The sequence below is a fragment of the Eschscholzia californica genome, unplaced genomic scaffold, assembly GCF_041429995.1.
Source record: "Eschscholzia californica isolate CP2 unplaced genomic scaffold, dmEscCali1.0.p SCAF_1, whole genome shotgun sequence".
Taxonomy (NCBI): domain Eukaryota; kingdom Viridiplantae; phylum Streptophyta; class Magnoliopsida; order Ranunculales; family Papaveraceae; genus Eschscholzia; species Eschscholzia californica.
Genome location: NW_028238198.1, coordinates 78,403,355 through 78,412,010, shown reverse-complemented (window position 1 = coordinate 78,412,010; position 8,656 = coordinate 78,403,355). Strand labels below are relative to the sequence as shown.

Below are 8,656 nucleotides of genomic sequence, written 5' to 3'. Positions count from 1 at the left end.
TATCCTGGTGTTCGTCCAAAATTTGAAGTATATCAAATTGTGTACGAGGTGGAGAATTGTAAGAGGCAGTTTCTAAAAGTTATAAGAGGCAGTTTAACAATTGGTGGCGGTTTGGTGGAGCCAATTGAAGAGGCGGTTTTGTGAGAGCAGGAGGCGGTTTGTAATTCAATTTGAGTTTCTAAATTGGATTCACAAAATCGGCTTATATTATTATATAAGTAGGGGTTGAGTTCCACCACTAATCAACATCAACAAACAACTCAACAACAACTCTTTTTAGAGAGAGCTAGAGAGAGAGCAAGTGAGAGAGATTTTGTTCATAGTTTTGAGCGGTATTTAATTTCTCGGTCGTCAAAGATTTAGTATAGAAGGTTAATTTCTATATTGTACCATCTTGGGACGAACTTGCGGGTTGTGTGAGTAGTCTTCATCTATCCTTCAATAAAGATTTCTTGTTCGCCCGAGGCCGTAGGCTTTAAAGCCGAACCTCGTTAAATTCTGTTCGCATATTTAGTTTTGGCATAACTTTTCGATTAATCTTCATAGTCGGATCAATTTCTAGGATAGGTTCGATAGCTTCCGCGACTTTTAGTTATAACAAGTTATGATGATCCCAACTCGTGTTAAAGTAGATAATGCCATATTGTTACAGTATGCATTTGTTAGTTGTAATTGCATAAGGCTTGTTATTACCCCTTATTAAGTACTGAGACTTCTTCTCAGAAAGAATAGATTCTAGGAAATCTCACACTGATACATGGTTGTGGTACATGTTAATGTTCATTTAAAAGAGTGTCGAGATGCAGCTTTAAACTTCTTTCAAGAAAGGTGCCCGGTGGGGGCTTGGGGATGCTTTTATCGACTCAATTAACTTCAGTTATTCGAGTAAGTTTTAGCTTTCACTTTGACTTGGGGTATGTCTGTATGAACTGTCTTTTGGTCCCCGTTCCATGTCATTTCCTGCTTGTTCATGGGTACATAACTTGTTTCAGAACAGAAGAATGGATGAAATTATGTACGCAAAGCCTTTGCAATGCTCAATGTCGTTATAGTAGCATGCTAAGTTCTTGTGATTTGACATTCGATAATACAATCTGAGTTACTTAATACCAGAGTGGACCATCTTATTGTGAAAATCAATAACAATAATCAAAGAGAAGAAGGAAAAGGAGAAACATTGTGGAGGCTATGAATCTCATTCAATATACTAGGGTTACAACTTAACAAATATATACTAATGATAAAAGACTAAAAGACCCTTAAAGGGCAAATTACTAAACAACCCCTAATTATTATATATATTATTCTAACACCCTCCCTCAAACTCACGATGCGATTTTGAAAAGTATCGAGAGTTTGCTAACTAAGCAACGAAAGCGTGGAACCGAGTGTGACTTGGTGAACAAGTCACTGCTAAACCAAATACTGCAAAACTGCTAAACCAAAATCCAATATCCGATACTGCCAACCAAAGTCCAATATTGCCCACCAAAATCCAATATTCGATACTGCCAACCAAAGTCCAAAAACTCGATGTTGCCAACCAAAATCCAATATCCAATACTGCAAACCAAAATCCAATACTGCAAAATTGCTAAACCAAAATTCGATACTACGAACCAAAATTCAATACTGCAAATTACTGCCAAACTGCAAACGGAGAAGATGCAATCGTTGGAGAGAAGAAGATGCAAATGCAATATTGCCCAAAGAAGAAGAAGATTCAAATGCAATATTGTCCACAGAGGAGAAGAAGATAAAATGCAATATTGCCAATATTCAAATACAATATTGCCAAAGGAGGAGGAGAAGATTCAAATGCAATATTGTCCAAAGAGGATAAGAAGATGCAAATGCAATATTGCCCAAAGGAAGAGGAAGAAGATGCAAATGCAATATTGCCAACATTCAAATGCAATACTGCCAACAAGTTCAATATCAAATCCAAAACCACTTTCAAATTTTCAGTAACACCACCTCCTCCAAATTCTAAAACCACCTTATCTAAAACCACTCAAATCAAATCCCAACCAAAACTACCATTCAATTACTTCTTACACCATTCAATTTCAATCCCTCTAACAAATTAAAACCACCGAAGCCACTTAACATTACTATTCAATACCACTTAATACCATTCAAAACTTTTTTTTCATTCAAAAATTCCGTGAAGAACAACGAAACTAATAATCAAACTAAACCATCTTTTTTTTTTCCCAAAAAATCAAATAGACTAGCTAAATAAATACGAAGATGAAGAAGTGGAAGTAACAATACCAGATATGCAACGAGAAAATAAGTTTCCTGCACCAGCCAAACGGTCCCTTGCTGAAGATAATTTTCCTTTCATCAGTCAAACGGTCCCTTGAATAAAATGATTTTCTTTCGGAAGCCAAACGGTCCCTTGCAGAAAATAAATTTCTCAGCTAGTAAAACAATCCAAACGCACCCTAATCTCCAAAACCACCTATTTAGACCCAGCTACAAACCACCTCCTAATTTCCACCAAAACCACTCATCAATAATACCACCAACAGTAAAACCATCCTTTTAATATCCCAAAACCTCCATCAACAGATACCACCATTTACCTTCCTTCTAATACGGCCATTAAGAAACGTTAAAACCGCCGATCAAATTCCAGACTAAATCATATCTCCCTCCAGCAAAACTAAAACACCTTCTTTAGAATAACCAAACAAAACCACCTCACTAATTCCCATACCAAACTACCTTTGGTTCCAAATAAAACCACTTTAGATTTCCTCTTAAAACACTAAAACCACTTTGTTTAAATCCCAAAACATACCATCCCACAAATCAACCATCTTCTTCTAAACTGCCACCAATTCTCAAAGTGCCTAAACAAACCAAACAGTTAAACCGCCTAAGCAACCCAATACAGCCAACAAATTGGAATCCCTTCTTTTAACCAAACTAAAACCATCTATTCAACTCGTCAAAGCCACCTCTTCCTTTAACCCACCAAATCAAATCCATCCAATCCCAAAATCAAAAAACGCCTAAACCACTTTTTCAAACTTCCCCCACAACAAAACCCGTCAACGAGCCACTAAAACGACCCAAATCAAAAACCTTCTTGCTATTCAAAGTGACATCAAAACCACTCCTCGAAAACACCAACAAAAAACTCGTCAAAACTACCAACAAACCTTCTTCAAATCCGAAACGAGGCCAACAAATTCACTAATAAGACCAAACCAAAACCACCTTCATCTTCTAACTCAAACCATAGAAAAACTTTATTAACCATGCTCTGATGCCATGTGAAAATCAATAACAATAATCAAAGAGAAGAAGGAAAAGGAGAAACATTGTGGAGGCTATGAATCTCATTCAATATACTAGGGTTACAACTTAACAAATATATACTAATGATAAAAGACTAAAAGACCCTTAAAGGGCAAATTACTAAACAACCCCTAACTATTATATATATTATTCTAACACTTATTAATGTTATAACGCATTAAATGTCATTATGCTAAGTTTTAATTGATGCTTTTGCCTGATCTGTTTCACATTGTTGGTCAAAGAAATCTGAGCTGATCATTTCTAGGGAATTGGTCTCATAAAAGACATTCCCAATATTGGGAGAGGTCTATTAGATGGTAACAATGAGCCAATGTTTATCTTGCCTTCTATATTTTCCAGCATCTCAAAATGAATTTGACCGAACACTAGTCTTCCTCAGAAATTTCTCGTGTTTCGCCTGTTCTACCTCTTGGTTGGATATCCTGTTTAACAATTTATTTGGTATATTATTAAGCTTTTCTCATATGTATTTTGCCAGTTTATAATCTGCTTCCCTAGCAATGTATCTTTTTCACAACAATCAATGGCCCGAGAAACCATTCGGTGAAGCCTCAACGACAGAAGGCTCTAATCAAGTCCCTCCTTCATTACAAGTCTTTGACTATTGCAACCAGTGGAGGCTTAAATCAGCTAAAAGAGGGGTAAAATTATGCTTAAGAAATGCTTACTTTACTCTTTAATGGTGTTTTTTTTACTCTAACTTAACATATATTCTATAAGTAGAGTTCATGAGACAAATTAGTAATTCAAAATTTTCTCATGAACACACAAGAACCTAGGGGCTCATGTTTGTCACAAAATCAATATAGAAATATGCACATTAAGTAATTATTAACATGAAATAATTACATACCTTTCTCCATTGTAGAGATTAGAAACAACTCCTTACACTTTAAATATAAAATCCTTACTTTAATAAGCTTAATTCCTCACTTCCTAGAAGATGAACTTGTATACTATCTTCTCTTCTATTCTTCAAGTACTGGTGATGGAGAGACTAGCTTGAATTAGTGAGCAAGAGCATAGCCTGAAGGAGTTGAAGGAGATGTCCTTCGACCAAGGTGGCAATGCGACAAATTTGTCGGCTAGGACAATTGATGAAGAAGATCATCAAGTCCGGTTGATTTAGGGGTTGTGGAGTTTAAGCTAGAAACCAACCACGATCGTCGAATTACGAAGTAATTCGCGGCTAACTTCGATCGGATCCTACAACGGGTTACACATAAGAGTGTCAAATTGATCTAGGATATGACTAGTGTGAGTGAGATTTAATCATGGGAGTGTCCCATAAACATATCTCATAGGCCTAAAAAGGAATTAGGCAAAGATAGTACAAAAAACCCAAAAACGGGGTTTTGGGCCTAGGCTGATTCGGGCACTTTTAGGGCTCGGATTGGGCTGATTTTTGGAGAGACGTTTCCTTATGTTATGAAAATTAAATCTGCCAATTTTAGCTGGATTTGGACGTCATCTCCTTAGGAAATTGAGAAAATATCAACTAGTTGCTATTTTCGATAATTTTCCTAAATCTTATTCTAAAGGGTGTTTTTGGAAACCTAAAAGGAGGTGAATCCTTATTAGGGTTCTATATAAACACTCTTAGGAGAGAGAATAAGGTGTGGAATTTCTCTCTAATCTTTCTTACTCTACCACATGAAGTAGAGAGGAGAATGTGAGCTAATTCCCATTACTATCTATCTAGTCAAAGAAGAAATGTGTTCTTTTTCCAACCACCATTGGTGTGCTAGCTAACAACAAGGTGAGAGATCAAGTTGATTGCTCGTGTCCCAAGTAGAGGAGCTACGTTTGAAGCTCTTGGTCTTCTCAAAAGCAATTGGAAAGGTTCGAGGGAAAAACTAGCGAATAAGGTATTCATCTTCTAGTTTTGCTTAGTATTATTATGGGCTTATGCATGTGATCCTGGGAATACTAATATAGACATTCGATGTCTTATTTCCACCATTGACAGTAGTATAAGGGTGTAAAACCTAACATAGCCTTCATCTTATTCTCCATATCTATTTATACTAGGGAAATTTGATCAAAACTCCATAAAAATTTCCCTTTTGGTTAAACAGGATTTATCAACCTTTTATAGGCTTCGGCTCCTTGTGGCATTTTTGTAAATTATCTAATACAGGGAACAGACAAAACTGACCTTATTGCAAAGCAGTGCAAACTAGTGCAGACCAAATTGCAAACTAGTGCAAACCAAATTGCAAACTGGTGCAAACCAGATTGCAAACCAGATTGCAAAGTAGTGCAAACCAGATTACAAACTAGATTGCAAAGCAGTGCAAACCAGATTGCAAAGCTTTACAACGCAAACCAGATTGCAAAGCTTTGCAACGCAAACCAGATTGCAAAGTAGTGCAAACCAGTTTGCAAAGCTCTGCAAACCAGATTGCAAAAGTGTGTGCAAAACTTTACAAAGTCATTGCAAGGAAAATCATATTGCAAAGCAGTGCAAACGGGATTAAAAAGTTTTGCAAACCAGATTGCAAAGTTATGCAAACCAGATTGTAAAGCAGTGCAAACCAGATTGCAAAGTAAGATTATACAACGAAATAATAGCAAATTCTCCTTCCATTATTGTCTATGAGTCCAATTATGAAAAAAACAATGTATGAATCCTAGCAAAATCGTCCAGAATTGATCAATTGGTACTTTCTCTCTCTAGAATTCTTTTCCAAAAACTAATTGAAAACCATAAAAATCAACTTCAAACACCAAATACAGATATTCAAAAAGCTAAACCTAAACTAAATTGATGATTTGATAGACAAAAATCGATAGAAACTCTATATCAAAAAATCGGCTAGCTCCCACTTTCACTTATTTTTTTTTCTCTGAATTTAGAAAGTTTGGACAATTCTAAATCTTTGGATTTCTTGATAATTGTCCTAAATACAAAGGTTATTTAAGGTATAAAAAAATGAGGGATTCTCAAAATTGTCCTTGAAGCCCAGTTCTAAAGTTTTCATGGTGCCTAGAAGAAGAAAAAGATAACTTGTTTTTTTTTTTGACAAAAAAAACAATTCTAATCCATCATAGAGTTTGTACAAGTTACCACATGGGTGTCATGTGTCCCTTATGTGTCAAGCAACAAGTCCATTAGGTTTCAAGACACAAGACAAGTGTCCCTTATGTGTCAAACAACAAGACCATTTAAGTGTCAAGACACAAGACAAGTGTCCCTTATGTGTCAACCAACAAGACCATTAAGTGTCAAGACACAAGACAACACACCTCATGCTTATTGATTCATTTTGTTGTCAACACATAGTTAGTGTCCATATATTCAACACATTAATGACTTTTATGAACCCAACAAACCTTTAGCCCAACAAGTGTATACATGGTCTTATTGTATGGGACATACTAATGGGCCTTGTTCATGAAAATTGACAAACGGACCTTGCATAAACATAACCCATGTTTACATAACTTGTCTGTATTTTGGGCTTAAACAATATGCTTAACATGTTTTTCATCTTATGACTTGGTTTTCTATACGGCTCCTTGGTCCCAAATAAGATTTCTGAGGGCTGAGTTATTTATAAGGTATCAACTTGATTGTTTGGTGGTGGTTGAGTACTTGACGTAAAAGTGTTGTTTTGTTTCAATCAAGTGCCATGCTGGTTTAGTATAGAGAAGTAAGTGAATCAATAGACTTGCATTCAAGCTAAAATCTCTACCTTTTTCATTTCTCTCTAGACTTAAAATCCCTCTCAAAAGGCTTCCTTCTCTAATTTTTAAGCCACTTCTCCTTCTATCTTCTAGCCCTAAACCTATTTCTTTCTCCTTTCTCTAGCCACCTTCATCTATTCTCTACAATTTCTTTCTACTCCTAATTTCTTCTTCTAAACTTCTAATTTCTCCATTACTTCTTCTCTAAAATCTCTTCTTCTTCTATCTCTCTTCTAAATTTCTCTTCTTTCATCTTCTAAAAAGCTATTATTTGGAGTTTTGGGTAATATTCTTGGAACATTTGGAGCTAATATTGGACATCAACATGGAGGCACAAGGAGCTATGGATCTAAATCTCATTTGGTGATTTCTTTTCATTATCTTTTGTAATTCCATTTACTTTAGAATTTCAATGAATATTACTTTAGATTCCATGAGTAGCTAATCTTGTATCTAGAGTTTTAGAGGAAACCCATACTTGAGCTTATTTTGAAATATGTTATTGATTAATGAATCCTTGTATTGAGCTTCAATGTCTATTAATTGTTATTTCATATAGATCTTATAATCTTGTCTTTATTCATGCTTCATAGTGAGATATTTCATGATTTTGTTAAGTTATTAGATGGGATATGCTTATTAGATGATGAATGATTATTAAGGAATATAACTTTTATGTGATAATCAATTAAAATATAAATGATTTTGAAATGTGTTAGTAAAGAATATCTTCCGGAATCTAAATAGTTTATTATGTTAGATTTTGAGTTATATATGAAAAAAAGAATTTGTTAATTGAATGCATGTTTTAGATAGTCCATTTATGTGGTGGAATCAAGAACCCTAGATTTCTTTCCCATCTTGATTTCATTATTCTTTAGTCTTTTCTTGTTTTCTTTTAAAAAATAGTTTTCACAAAATCAAACCAAAATTAATGAATGGAGGTTTAATTTAAGATTTAGATAAAATTACTTGTCCCTTGGAACGATTTCCCGATTTACAAACTTTACTATAACTTGATCCCTACACTTAGGGAATAGACCTATTTTGGGTCTATCAAGTTTTTGGCGCCGCTGCCGGAGATAAGTTTAATTTTATTTTCAATCTTGAATTGGTTTTTTTTTTAATTTCTGTCTCTTTTGATTACTTTGACTTGCTTTTCTTTTCTTTTTGTAAGGAGCTAAAGGGAAGGAGCATCAAGGAAGAGGACATCAAAGAAGACCTTTTTAAATTTTAGTACTTTATTTTTATTTTGGTGAGAGAGTGTTATTAATTTTTTTGTATTTCTTTTTTTTCTTTTGTATTAAGGCCTTTATTGTTTTGACCCTAAATTGGAGGGCATTTAATTTTGTAACCGAAACTAAGAAGCCTCGGGTTCGCACACTTGCGGGAAGAGTGGCCCGGGTCGTCTACAAAGGTCGTCGCCCGTCTTGAACGGGAGGTAACTTCTAGATCACCCACGAATCTCCTGTAAGTGGTTACTTGTGATGTTTTTGCTTGCCTAATTGATTGTCGAACTGTTAGTTAAATTATCATATTAGTAAGGGCATTAACCCATTACAAGATAGGAGTCGGATTTCATCACCGGTCTCTTGCCCATTTAGGTAACAACATTGAGCGATCCCAAGCC

At 35.2% G+C, this 8,656-nt stretch overlaps 1 long non-coding RNA gene across 1 annotated transcript; it reads right to left on the bottom strand.

Annotated features, from left to right (window-relative positions):
* Positions 1-1,168: 1,168 nt before the first annotated feature.
* LOC147569492 (uncharacterized) lies at positions 1,169-3,465 on the bottom strand. Its single transcript, XR_015231286.1, has 2 exons — positions 1,634-3,465; positions 1,169-1,583 (listed from the first exon to the last, which is right to left on the bottom strand). It is a non-coding gene; the product is annotated as an uncharacterized LOC147569492 (long non-coding RNA).
* Positions 3,466-8,656: the final 5,191 nt, after the last annotated feature.